Genomic DNA, 15,723 nt, shown 5'->3' on the forward strand with positions numbered 1-15,723 from the left:
ATCATGTTTCAATAATAATAATAATGATTCTTAAACATTCTCTAGAACAACACTATATACAAATCCAAATATATGGTACCCGAGGCATAACACCTACATGAACTTCTAACTTGTTGTCTCTTGAGGTCTCTGGGTGGGACTTGGATCCAACTTGTACAAATGCAAAGCAAAAGTCAAACAAAATAATAATAATAATAATAATAATAATAATAATAATAATAATAATAATAATAATAACAACAACAACAACAACAATAACTATAATAAGAATAAATATATATGTTTCTTGCAGAAAACAATTTACTTCCAGTAGGACAAAAGGGATGCCATGAAGGATACAAGAGCACCAAGGACTCCCTTGTGATAGACAAGATTGCAATGAAGAACTGTAAATGGTACCAAAAAAAAACTTGTGCATGGCCTGGGTAGACTTTAAAAGGGCTTACGACATGTTGCCACATTTATGGATTTTGGAAACATTCGACATGTGTGGAATAGCTGAGAACATGTGTGCACTGATTAAGAACAGCGTGCCTAGTCGGAAAATACGTCTTTTCTGTAACAGCCAGCACTTAGCCAACATACACAGGAAAAGGTAATGGACGGAAAGGGGAATGCAAAAATCCTTGGGGACTTTGACTTCCAGACAGACAAGGTGTTAGAGCACGAAAGGCCGGATATTATAATCTTTAGGAGGGACAAACAAAAGTGCCTAGTAATTGGCGTGACAGTACCAGGAGATCAACATATTATCATGAAAGAAAGAGAAAAGATTGATAAATATGGAGACCTGAGAATTGAGATTGCTAAGATGTGGCAGCTACGAGAGTCATACACAAAGGTTGTCCCTATTGTCATCAGAGCATTGGGTTCAATACTACCCAACCAAATTAAATTGTGAAAAAATGAATTTTTCCACAATTTGAAGTTGAAAATGTCACAAAGACTGAAACCGGTATGGAAACATTCTTCATAATAAAATTATTTTGGCATTTTTTACCTTGTCTTATTTTCCTTATACATGTCAACTCATGTGATACTTTTCAACCTCCTACAAACACACACACACACACACACACACACACACACACACACATATTGAATTGATACAAGTGATGCTTTGTTGCTGCATTTTGCACTAAGCAGCGAAGGATCATGGGAATGTGATCCTTTAGTTATTACTAATAAAAACATCACCATATATAAAATTGTCTAACAGTTATGTATAGGTAATATTCATCGTTTATTTCACATTTAATATATTCATCTATTGATGTTTTTTTTTCCATTTTGCCTTTGTAAATCCTCTATAGTTAATCATTTCATTTCTCTGTGATATTGTGAATCGGATGGCAGTACTATTAACTAATGTTTTCCCATTTATCTATTTTCCACATGCACTCAATATAATGTGTTGTAATAATTCCTTGTTGTAAATGCATCATCAACTAATAAACACAAAGTGTTATAACTGCATGTCCAATATAATAGTCTGCGTAATGATATTACATCGTTCATGCCTATGTTTTCATTGAAATTTGTATATTAATTGGTTGTTCAGAGAATGATATGTAGTTTTCAAGTTTGTGATTTCATGTCAATGAGATAGTTTTGTTGTTAATGTAATATTTTCTGTTAGTTTTTACTTCCTTGTGATGCATGTTGTGCTATGTTTTCAGAATTTTTCAATTGTATAATAAGAGTTCATTTGGTTCATGTTGCATATTATGTATGGTATTGCATGCTTTTATTTTTGTTGTAACTGTGTGGATCAGTTTGTTCTTTTATTTTGCTACAGCTTGGCCTGTTGTCCAGACTATAGAAAAATAAGGAAGTAAAAGGTGCAGGCATGGCTGTGTGTTAAGAAGTTTGCTTACCAACCACGCGGTTCTGAGCTCAGTCTCACTACATGACACCTTTGGCATATCTCTTCTACTATAGTCTTGAGCTAAAGCCTGGTCAATGGATTTGGTTGAAAGAAACTGAAAGAAGCTTGTTGTATCTATCTATCTATCTATCTATCTATCTATCTATCTATCTATCTATCTGTCTGTCTGTCTGTCTCTCTTTCCGTCTGTCTGCCTGCCTGACTATCTGTCTGTCTATCTATCTATCTATCTATCTATCTATCTATCTATCTATCTATCTATCTATCTATCTATCTATTTAAAGTGCCCATGTGATAACTGTAAACCTACTTTTGGGCCACCCTCTATATATGGAAAAGTGAATATTAAACCAAACAAGGATATCTGAGTCATGCAAGCATGGAACGGTAGATACATATATATATTCTGATGCCAACCTGATCACCAAATCTTGTTCTAATTTAAAATATTGCAGAAGACTCATAATCCTATATACTTTAATTAAAAAATTTCCAAATTGTAAAAATAAATCTCATTCAACCAACAACTACAATCTACTGACTACTTATGTGTATCCAGTATCTTTGCAAAATTTTAGCTTTAACATTATTTTTGTTTGTCATTTCTATTTGTGCTTACATTTAGAGATTGACAGAACAAAGTGGTAACAGAAAAAAAAAATTAGTAGAAAATCAAAATTAGATGAAGAAACTACATTCTATGATGATAGGGTTGTGCAAAGGATGACATAAAATGAAATAGAATTGAATAACAAAGAAAGAAATTTGCCATTACTTGCATATATAAGCATCATTATGTGCGGTCGGCAAGAGAGATTTGGTGAAGCAGAACAAGACTGCTTTCAGTTCCAATGAAGGATGTTCTCTTAACAGTCGTTGTTTTTTTTTCAGAAAGTGGCTGAACCCACTTCTTATAGGCTCTGTCATTGGGGAGGAACTCTGATACTGTGGATCATCAAAAATCATCTCTGTCTTTGAATTAAAAGCAAAATTAATCTGAGTTAAACCTTACATTACTTAGGAAATTGAAACAAGAGTAATTTGTACAGAACCACTGAATCTTCTTCAAACTGCTTCTCTACTATAGAGCCTACCTAAAAAAAAAAATAAATAAATAAAGTATTATTTCGAAAGTTAAAAAGTAATAATTATTAAGGTATATTTTTGCAACTGCCCAAGATAACAGAACAGATGGCATTCATAAGTTAATTACTAAGAAACTTTTAACATTACTAAACATCATAGGCAACCTAGATATCTAATTAGAATTTGTCAGAGATTGGCATAGTATTTAACTGTATTTTAGCATGAAATTTTTAATTTGAAACTTTCTGACACTTGACCGGGCAACTCTAAAATTAGATTGACCCAATTCATGTAAATATAGATATATTGATAAGGCTGGTTCTTAAGGATAGCTTAACTCAATTGGCACGTGACATGCTATGTGAAAAACATGTCATTAAAGAGCTAATGAAGTGTATCTGATTTCAGTATTCAGAATGCCATTTGATCCAGGACTATGAACCATTATCCAGGACTATGAACCATTATCATAAACTGTTATCAAATTCAATATGTTTTATCTCTACTTTTGTAAATGTAATCTGTTGGTGATTATTGCTAGTGGTGGTAAATGATGAACGAAAATATCTATACTATTTATTTATGTCTCTTTGCACTCTAAGTTCAAATTTTTACAGGATCAATAAAACAGTGAAGTACTTAAAAGATACAGAAATAATTTATTCTCAAACGCATGATAATGCTAATACCATAGCATGAACAAGATAAACTATACATATATTGCAAAACATTTCATTACCGGCCAGCCATGAGACTCGAACTCACATCCCTGTGATTACACGTCAAGTGCTTTACCTTTAAACTAAACTACCCAAGCACTTGATGCATAATCACAGGGATGTGAGTTTGAGTCTCATAGCTGGCTGGCTGGTAACGAATTTTTCTGCAATATATGGATATTTCATTCTGTCCATGCTATTGTATTAGCATTATCCTGCGTTTGAGAATAAATTATTTCTGTATCTTTCAATAAATCTCAACGCTTCTAAAGCAAACTTTGTTTACTTTCATCGTAAGTTGAAAGTAAAGTACTTGTTTGATATAAATGACTATGGGCCCCAAAATATTGGCCTAGTGACTCTATTAGAAGTTGATATTAACTGATAACCTCTTCAGAAGATTCAATTAGATGTGGTTGTTTCTTGTATCAACATAGAATTTCAAGTGATTGAGTTTCTTTGCAGTTACTCAGCCTGCTATGAATAACAGTTGAATTTCAAGTACATTACATGGTACTCTTTTAAGTGCCATGTAAAAAGCACTCAGTGCACTCTGTAGAGTTGTTAGTGTTAGGAAGGGCATTCAGCTGTGGAAACCTTAAAAAAAAACCCAGACAAATAGAGCCCTGTGCAGCTCACACGTTTGCCAACTCCTGTAAAGCCATCCTACCCATACTAGCATGGAAAACAGACGTTAAATGATAATGATGAAATACACATTTGACACTGTAGTCTGATGCAAACCACTCTTGAATAATTGTTTTTCATTTTAAGAGTTAATCAGTCTGTCAGGACTGACTCTGATTTGAACAACAAAAACAAAAACAAAACATTATACCTTTTTTTAAATTTTTCAATTAAATCATTTCATTTCGTTATGACCTGTTAAACTATTTAAAAATACATTCTTTAGCCTATCACACCTTACAGATAAATATATCTATTTTATTGGAAAATTATTATATTAAAATGTTTTTCAAAGACAGAAATAATATTTAAATCTTGTTGATCATTTTAACCAGAATGTTTCCATATATTTTCTTTTTATGATCTTATCATAATTTTCTTATCTTTGCTTCCTAGATAATTGTATAATTTGCTAAAAAGCCTTTTAGAAGATAAAAATAGAGTGCTATCACATAGATTTCTTTCTTTTTCTTTTTTAATTTCTAGGTTCTCGAGTTACTTGTAGATTTCTAATGATCTTTCTATTTATTTGGATTACAGACATCTATTCTTGTTTACTGGGTTAAACCACTGGTAGAATTGCTTAAAGTAATTGTCAGGGAATTATGTCTGTCTAAATTGCTTCAATATCTTGTTATTTCGTCAAGAATGGCAATTATTCTTTGTATAATTTCCTCTCTTATAAACTTTGAATTATAAATAGAAGTTATTTTCTCAACCAAACTTACATCACTTCCTCTACAAATAATGTCTGTTTGAGGTGAAAAATCGTGTCCATATTCATCATAGTCTAAAACTATGTATGTATGTAATGTATGTATGTATGTATGTATGTATGTACGTACATATGTACATATGTATGTATGTATACACAGATGCACACATTAGAAAACTCGATAGACAGATTAATACTCATGAGAGAAAGAGGGAAAGTGAGAGAACATACACATGCAGACATATATGTGTGTGTGTGAGTGTAGTAATTTCGTATTTTGCTTTGAAGCAAGGTACAAACCTGAATTTTCAGCTGTAGCCAAATCGAATAAACTACCCCCAATCCTTGTTAGAGCATTCTGTGTAAATGGGGTCAGGGCAGGCTAGTCTGTGCTCACATCAAATTACATAATTCTTGCAATTACGGAAGAAAACAAAGCCACATTTTCTTCCATAACTGCCAGCTCTGATGAACACATTATACAATCGGGCTGTTATCTAACATCTGATTTAACATCCAGTGTGAAACCAATGGATAAGTCTGGCCATAATGGATATATAACACTCTAGGTTTCGACTAATGTGCATATATATATATATATATAATAAATAATAAATAATATATAATATATATGTATATATGTGTGTATATAATAATAATAATATTAGGGATAAAAATCCAAATTTACAGGTAAAGTGTATATATATATATATATATATATATATATCATCATCATCATCATCATCATCATCATCATCATCGTTTAACGTCCGCTTTCCATGCTAGCATGGGTTGGATGACTTGACTGAGGACTGGTGAAACCGGATGGCAACACCAGGCTCCAATCTAATTTGGCAGAGTTCTACAGCTGGATGCCCTTCCTAACGCCAACCACTCAGAGAGTGTAGTAGTAGGTGCTTTTACGTGTCACCTGCACGAAATATATACCTGCATATATGATGAGTACAGGACATTACTGACGGTGCAAATAACATGAAATATATAAACAAATGAGGGAAAAATGAGAGAAGTATATAAACAACAAGAAAACATGGAAAACAGGACAAGTAAACACAGAGAAAGGACTCTTCATTAGTTGTCGGCTATCTATCTACTCCGCATTTTGAGCATTCAATGACAATATGAATATGAGTCTTCAAAGACAGCTGCTCCCATAAATTCTAAAAATAAAATTCAGGATTTATGGAGGGTCAAAGTTGGGGATAAAAAAAATGACAGTAGAGACATACAAGGAAACTGAACAAAAACAAACAGGGAGGGTCATTAGACCAGAACAAGAGGAAAATAGTGAACACTGTGAGAAACATTTTTTTTTTGTAAAGAGAAAAGATAGAAGAGAAAGAGAATAACTCGTCTGCTCTCTTAAACATCCGTCCTGGAAAAGAAAGCTGGTCATGTGAGGAAAAGAAAAACGGACGATGGTCACATGTGACCAACAAGAGAGGAAGAGAAAGAAAAAGAGAAAGAGGTAGGGGAGTATATATATATATATATATATATATATATATATATATATATATATATATATATGTATATATATATATATATATATTATTTTAAACAAAATAATATATTCCTCTATACACAATCATACAAAAAAAACACCTTTTTTGTATTTATTTTTACTCGCATGTATATATATATATATATATATATATATATGTTGTTGTACTTGGGGATGGTCATATTACCAGTTTAGCCAATAAAAACACACGCACTGTATATTTGGTGTTAATTTGCTTCAGCTTTATATTACATTAATCTTAATCTTATTTCGGCCAGAATTCTTTCGTCACACTCCTGTGACCTCATCAGTGGTCCTTTGTTTCCTTCCTTCTTATGTGTGTCTCACCTTGCTAAATATCAGCCATTTTGTATTCTGTATTCCTATTGTATGTGTCTACGCATGCGTGTCTTTCAATGTGTCTGTGTCTTTTGTAAGTGCATGTGTGTATGGGGAGTGTCTGTATCACCTATATACTCTGTTAATACGTGTTCGTTTGTATTTGTTTTATTTATTTATTTGTTCATGTGTGTGTGTGTGTGTGTTTTTTTTGTTTTTTTTTTGTTTTTTTTTTGTGTTTAATTAAATTTTGTTAACGTATGTAGTATTTAATTCCATTTGTTTATCTATGTATTGTATTATACTTTGTTCATATTATTATTGGTTTATGGGTAACATGTTGTCACATGCTGTGGTCTGTGGTTTGTTAGTGGTGTGTGTTAGTGTTCCATTCTAGTTTCCTATTCAGGCTAGGTTTCTCTTCTATTATGTGTGTAGCTTCAGTAATTTGTCTAAGTGCTGCATCACTGCTATGTGTAGATAAGATTTTAATTTCTATGTTGTTGATTGAGCCTCTATGTTCTTGCTCAGTGTGCTGGTACAGAACTGATGAGTTCTTCCCTTCCTTAAGTTCCCTCCAATGTTCGTTTGCCCGCTCCCCTATGCTCCTTGCTGTTTCGCCTACATATGTCATTGTCTTATTTCTGCATCGTCCCTCTGTACATCTTATACTATAGACCACATTTCTGGTTTTGCAGTTCGTTTGTGGGCTAAATCTACATACGATACAGTTCCTATCGGTGCAGGGGGTTCTACTGAAAGGGTATGTTCTACTGATAAGGGATTTAATAGGGTTGCCTGGCCTTTCAACAACCTTAATTCTTAGCTTAAGTTTGTCTAGGGCCCTTCTAAAGCGGAACGCCAGTTCGCCTCTAGGGGTGGTGTCGACGAACATGACGCTCTGGTACTTGTGGCTATCGTACCATGAGCTTGCCTTCCCTATTTTCTTCTTAGTCCTTTCTATGGTGTTCCATGATTTGCTCCTATAGAGTGGGCAAATCCCATTCCTATCGTTGCGTTTGATTGTTTCAAACTTCTTCATAGCTCCTTTGTATACCCTGATCCTTTCTTTATGGCTGTAACCTGAAAACTGCATGCGGTGGACGAAATGTTGTATATGTCTCTTTAATTCTGTAGGGTCGCACATGCAGGAGACATTTCGCATTACTCTGACGAGGTCTGCCATCAATATGTTGAATTTGGCATTGTCCGCAATAGCCGAGTTCCGGTGGATCAGGTATTTGGAGGCCATAGGTTTTGTATAGTGTGAATGGAGGATTCTGGTTTTATTGTTCTTAGTTTCTAGCCAGAGTTCAGTATCTAATACAGGTAATCTATGGTTAGGGTGTTTAGTAGGGTAGTCTATCGTAACTTTAATACTCTGGTGGATGGAGTTAGCTATTTGCTGGATGCTCTCCATAGTCTTAGTTTCTATTTCTATTTCAGGGGTGCTCTCTTGTGGGGGTGTCTTTACCACTAAGTTGATATCATCGATACACATTCACGAGTATGGAGTTCTGTGTCAGGCGTTCCTTAAGCCTTCTGTCCCACCATACCATATATATATATATATATATTCATATGTCAAGTCGCTTGTGAGGTTTCTCATTAGTGTCACAGGTAATATAGAATCCAGTACAGCCTGTTGCATGTTGAGGTTGGTGACAACTAAACTGGCACCCCACCTGTCTTACACTTGTTTGGTAAGGAGGGTTAATAGAAAATTAGTCATAATTTATGTTCCTAACACCAGCTTGATGATAACTAAGTTATTTTACTAAATTCTTTGTTATATTTAAGATTAATTGAAAGAAACACAGAGTATCTCAGCAGAAAAATGGTAACAGTAAGGTTAACAAATGATTAATTTAACCCTTTTGATACCAGTCCAGCTGAAACCACCTCTGGCTCTGTAGTACAAATGTCTTGTTCTGAAAAAGTTCTGAATTAAAACCTTCTACCAAACCTTAGTCACAATTTATGTTCCTAACACTAGCTGAATGATAACTAAAGCTACTTGAAAGAAACACAGAGCATCTCAAAAGAAATACAGTAATGAAAGGGTTAAACTGAGGTATGTCAGAAGAGACTTGTGCAAGTACCAGACAGTGGGATCGAATCTGAAATAATATGATTCAGGAATAGGGGTCAACTTTGCCATTTATCCTTTCGGGGTCGATAAGATAAGTAGCAGTTGAACACTGGGGTTGATGTAATTGCCTTGCTCCCTCCTTTGAAGTTTCTGGCCTTGTGCTAAAATTTGAAACCAGTATTGGTAAGCCAACATTCAAACATTACTATCAGTGGCCTCTCTCTCTTTTACTCTTTTACTTGTTTCAGTCATTTGACTGCGGCCATGCTGGAGCACCACCTTTAGTCGAGAAAATCGACCCCAGGACTTATTCTTTGTAAGCCTAGTACTTATTCTATCGGTCTCTTTTTGCCGAACCGCTAAGTTACGGGGACGTAAACACACCAGCATCGGTTGTCAGGCGATGGTGGGAGGGACAAACACAGACACACAAACACACACACACACTCACACACACATATATATATATAAATATATATATATATATATATATATATTTATATATATATATATATATATATATATATATACATATATACGACGGACTTCTTTCAGTTTCTGTCTACCAAATCCACTCACAAGGCATTGGTCGGCCTGAGGCTATAGTAGAAGACACTTGCCCAAGGTGTCACATCAGTGGGACTGAACCTGGAACCATGTGGTTGGTAAGCAAGCTACTTACCACATAGACACTCCTGCGCCTGAAAACTTTTGAACAGACATTTTTCTAATCATACAGACATTTGACAAACTGAACAACATTGCATGTGTACGTATGTTTTACAGGATTGGGAAACGTGGTGTGCAAGTGCATTGAAAATTCCTTGCTTTTGTCACCATCTTCATTTACAATTACAACAACGACATTTTAAATCTATGTTCAAATTTATTGCTGTCACTATGGTAACATTAACTATACTAGTTCTTTCAGTCAGCTTTCTGCTTATAGCCTTTCCATTTCTGGCAGTCAACCCAGTTTGGAGCCAGTTCTCTGACACATGACTTAATGTTAAAAGCAGCACTTTTGTCTTTGTTGCCACTTTGCTGCAGCCTGAAATCACAGTAACCAACTATAATAGAGCAATTACTGGTGTTGAAGAATATTGACCACCTCAGCAGCAACACAACAGAACACCAGTTCTTACACGAGATGCCTGAATGACAGAAAATAAGACAGATGCAGATTCATCATCTCTTTACAGAATTTGAGAATAAAACATCAAAATCAGAAAAATTACTGCTGTTATCCCCGGTGAAGTAAACAGATTATGTGTCAAACAGCTTTTATATTCAATTAACTCTCCCTATTCATTTCTTTTCCTTTTACAATACTATTAATCATTTCAAGTTTATCACTGTATCAAACATATTTTCATTGTGTGATACTCAGTATTACATATCCTTGTATGTGGATCTTTTATACATTAAATATGGATGCCTTTTATGCTGATACATACATGTACACATTGACATGAGTACTGATAAAATACATGTGATAACTTAATTAGGGAGTTGAGCAGTATCGGGCTTCTTTCCATCTTTATTCTATTCCCAGTTTAACATTAATTTCGAGCAGAAGTTCTCAAGCTTTTTGGGCCACTGCCCCACCTCATGGCCACATAATACTTTCCGTGCCTCCACCCCTATTTTTATGTATAAATAAATATTTTATATTTTACTAATTTATGTATATACTATGACTCATTTGATATTTAATATAATATTATATAATTTGTATACAATACTATAATAATATAATAAATTCATAGTGTTACTCAATCCATTGCCTTCCTCCCAATGCCTCCTTTTTCTCTACTGCTCCCCCCACCGCCCCCTTAGGCACCAGTGCCCACCTGGACACTCTCAACGCCCACCAGGGTGCAATAGCACCCACTTTGAGAACCTATGATTTAGAGCATGCAGTAGCATGAAAGTTAACCAATATGTATCATGGTGAGTTGGCAGAAATGTTAGCATGCTGGGCCAAATGCTTAGCGGTATTTCGTCTGACATTACGTTCTGAGTTCAAATTCCGCCAAAGTCGACTTTGCCTTTCATCCTTTCGGGGTCGATAAATTAAGTACCAGTTACGCACTGGGGTCGATGTAATCGACTTACTCCCTTTGTCTGTCCTCTCTATGTTTAGCCCCTTGTGAGCAATAAAGAAAAAAGATATGTATCATGGTATCATGGTATAGACAAAGCTTTCAGATGTTCTTATACATTGCCAGCCATAGTGCAATTTTGCAGTGTCTTTAGCTTTTTAATGATGCCACCTCACTGGCGAGGCAAGCAGGCCAAATGTGTCACCCAGTCTGGGAATCAAGCCCACAATCTAGTGATCATTAGCACAATACCCTAACCATTAAGCCATGTACATTCATAATCATATACAAAATTTTAACAAAATACTGATATCATTTTTTATTTCCTGTCTTGATGAACTGATGCACTTGTATGAATGTACATCTTACAGATCTGTTTCCAATGTGCATACAGATGTGCAGGCCTCATTTGCATCTGGGTCACACAGCATGTCTCATTTGTGTACTTTCAGGCATATCCTGCAGGCTCTTCCATCTTCACCTCACACATGTGTATATGCTATTTTATTTCAACTCACTATTTTTAGCAGTCACTCCTTTCAGCCATTTTACATCCTCTTTCTGTTTTTGCTGCCCATTATTTTATATTGATCTTTATCACTTACTGTTTCTCCACAGCATAGAAGGAGCTAATATAGAGACCTTATAAGGTAGTGAACTGGCAGAATTATTAGCATGCCAGGCAAAATGCACAGCAGGCAAAATGCATCCTTACATTCAAATGCTGCCAAAGTCCTCTTTGCCTTTTACACTTTCGGGTCAGCAAAATAAGTCCCTGTTAAGCACTGGAGTCGATGTAATTGACTTACCCCCTCCTCCATAATTGCTGGCCTTGAGGCAAATATTTTAAACTAATATAGAGAACCTATGTGGAGGCCCATGGCCTAGTGGTTACGGTGTCAGCACCATGATCGTAAGATTGTGGTTTCGATTCCTGGACCGGGCGACGCGTTGTGTTCTTGAGCAAAACACTTCATTTCACGTTGCTCCAGTCCCCTCAGCTGGCAAAAATGAGTAACGCTGTGATGGACTGGCGTCCCATCCAGCTGGGGAACACATACACTATTGAAACCAGGAAACTGGGCCCATGAGCCTGGCTAGGCTTTAAAAGGGCGCATTTATTTTAATTTATAGAGAACCTATGCTGATTACTATTTAGTTTTCTCATTGTCGTATGTGATATTTTTTTGCCAATCAAAATCTAGTATTCTATGAGCCATTACACTTTAAAGGCTCATAGAATACTTGATGGGTAACTTTTCCTCAACTGGTGCCACATCATACCATTCCCACGTGAGAGAGGGCCGCATGATAAAACACATATGCATGAAATATTACTTGCCCACTTTACACTGAATTTTTTGCAGTTCTTAATTTCATCTGTCTTAGTATGAAAGTTTATTTGTGTTAGTATGAAATTTTAGTTGTCTTAGTATGAAATAAGTAACCTAGAAAATAGCTAAGGGCTGCATGCAACCCGCAGGCCACAGGTTGTCCACACATGCATTAGACAGTACACATTACATGAAATTTTAACTAATCAGAAATTTTGTTTGGTCAAAAACTACTATTGTACTGAATCACATTCTGGACATTTAAACAAAATAAAACTGCTGTCTATACTGGCTGTCTTAGTGTGACTGGCAGTTTTGATAAGCTGTTAAATTTGACACTTCCTCTTTTCCCATATGCAGATGTTATCCTTACTTTAACCTCTACAAAAGACCAGTTTAAATGTATAAATGTTTCTGTGAATTTCCTGTTTGCTGATGGCCTTTTGTTTTCTTGCATATATATGGCTCTGCAATACATTATTACATTAACTTTATAAAAGAAGAAAATATGTATGTACATTCCTATGATACATTTTGTAAAACATGAAAATAACCATGTATATTCTCACAAATGTGTATGTATACAATTATCTCAATTAATAACACAAATTTAGATCTGCTACATTTACTGCTTCAAGTCTGTCTCATTCATGAGCCTCAAGCCACATGCAATGTAATAATAATAATAATAATAATAATAATAATAATGATAATGATGATGATAATAATAATAATAATAATAATGATAATAATAACAATAATAATTATTATTATCATTATTGAGGTGGCGAGCTGGCAGAATCATTAACATGCTGGAGGAAATGCTAACTGGTGTTTCACCAGTTGCTACATTCCAAGTTCAAATTCCACTGAGGTTGACTTTATTTTTCATCCTTCGGGGTCGATAAAATAAGTACCAGTTGAACACTGGAGTTGATGTAATTGACTCAACTCCTCTCTCAAAATGGCTGCTCTTGTGGCAAAATTTGAAACCATTATTATCATCATCATCATCATCATCATTATTATTATTATTATTATTATTATTATTATTATTATATAACTGTTCAAAGTGGCGAGCTGGCAGAATCATTTGTATGCTGGGTGGAGCAGTTAGCAGTATTTTGCCTGTCACTACATTCTGAGTTCAAACTTTGCCAAGGTCGACTTTACCTTTCATCCTTTTGGGGGCGATAAAATAAGTCTCAGTTGAGCACTGAGGTTGATGTAATCGACTCATCCCTTCCCCCAAATTACTGCCCTTGTGGCAAAATTTCAAACCATTATTATTATTATTATTATTATTTTTATTATTATTGTTATCATAGACGCTGCACAGTATACAATATCGTGAGGTTGCTGATCGAAGATATTGTGTCTACCGGGGGTTTGTACTGTTTGTCAAGTCACAACAAGGACCTCAGACAGACAGTACTTTATGCAATATGTGTGCAGTTGCAAGTAATGCCGACTTTTGCAATACATCTAGATTGTAGGGTATTTCTAAGGTTTTCAAATGTCTTTTTTTTTCAGATTGGGTGGTATTGAACCCACTGCTCCGATGACAATGAGGACAACCTTTATGTTCGACTCTCGTAGCTGCTACATCTTAGCGATCTCAATTCTCTATTGTTACTATTATTAATTATTATTATTATTATTGATTTGACTCAGGTTCATTCTTATTCATGGCAGGTTTAGGTATCCACAAGTTTTCAGCTGTCTTTCAAGTGCTTAAAAACCCTCCTGATAATCTTTCCTGTCTCTAAGAGGTGAGCCTTCTGTTAAAGCTCTGCAGTACATTCCATTCCAATCTTCTTTAATCATTTGTCTACACCTTTAGTCACAATTCCCAGTGTACCGATTACTACAAGGCACAACCTTTACAGTTTTCATTCTCCAAATTCTTGCAATTTCAAATTTCAAAGGATTGTATTTTTTTTATTTTTCATCCTCTTTCTTTACAATCCTGGAATCAAATGGTCATAATGGATACATTTGTTAGCAATTCTGCTTTTCATTGTGTATTATTGTTGTCTCCAGTTTGTTATTTTCTAGCTTTTTATCCATTTGAATAAGAAAATCCTATAAAATTTTGCAGTTCTCCGACTCCAGCACACTTTCAACTGATGATCATCACACCATCTACCTCCAGCTTCAGAACCTCATTTCTGACAAAGCTCCCAGGGTAAAACTTTTCACAACTTGGTCATACCTTCATTTCTTATATTCATCTTGGGCTGACTTTGGACATTCTGCAGCCATGTGTATCACTGTCTCATTTCAAATTCCACACACCCTACATTTTTCACCCCCCCCCCCCCTCCCACATATTTTCTCAAGTTATTTTTATCACTTGATCTATAGCTGCTATAACAAGGCTCTAGGTTTTGTTTTTTATTTGCCCTTTCTTTAACCAAACCCCAGGATTTTGCTCCACATATGTCTTTAGTGGCTTTCCAAAACTGACCATGCAACAGTTTCTCTTCAGTCTGTTTAACATGCTCTCTTTGAATTTCATTCTTATCCTTTTTGCCTATTCCCCACTTCATCACTTGTTCTTTATTTACTGTCTTTAGTAATTACTCTGAGCTGTTTTGTAAATATTCTCGTAGGCTTTTCCTTTCCATCTGTACACACTCTTCCACAGCAATCAAGCCTCTTCCACCCTGGTCTCTCTTCATGTACAACTGGTTCATATCAGCTTTTGGATGGTGGGCTCCATACATTGTCAACAACTTTCTAGTTTTTCTGTCAAGTTTCTGCATGCCGTTTTTGGTTCAGTATAGAGTTCCAGTTCCATATTTGATTACCCGTACTGCTCTTGTATTTGTTGCTTCAATAAGATTTTCCAAATTCAACTTTGACAGCAAGATTTTTCTCCCTCTTCTTGTATACATTTTACTGGTAATTTGTTTTATCCCTTCATATTTTAGTTCATCTGCCTTTAATATCCCCAAATACTTACACCACTGTCCTTTCTCAACCATTTTCATTATTTGCTCAGTTGGCATTTCACTTCCATGGCTTCCTTCAAATCTTCTTCATTTCATTTTCAATATAGCACACTTTTCAATCCCAGATTCCATACCTACATCAATTCAGAAAATGCAAGCAGTATGTACAAGACTTTCAAGCTGTTTCTCCTTTTTCGCATAAATCTTCATATCATCCATAAAGAGGAGATGATTTATCTGACCATATCCTTTTCCCAAATCATAAGCTATTTTAAC

This window comes from Octopus bimaculoides, chromosome 2 (assembly GCF_046866305.1).
Source record: "Octopus bimaculoides isolate indiv1 chromosome 2, ASM4686630v1, whole genome shotgun sequence".
Taxonomy (NCBI): domain Eukaryota; kingdom Metazoa; phylum Mollusca; class Cephalopoda; order Octopoda; family Octopodidae; genus Octopus; species Octopus bimaculoides.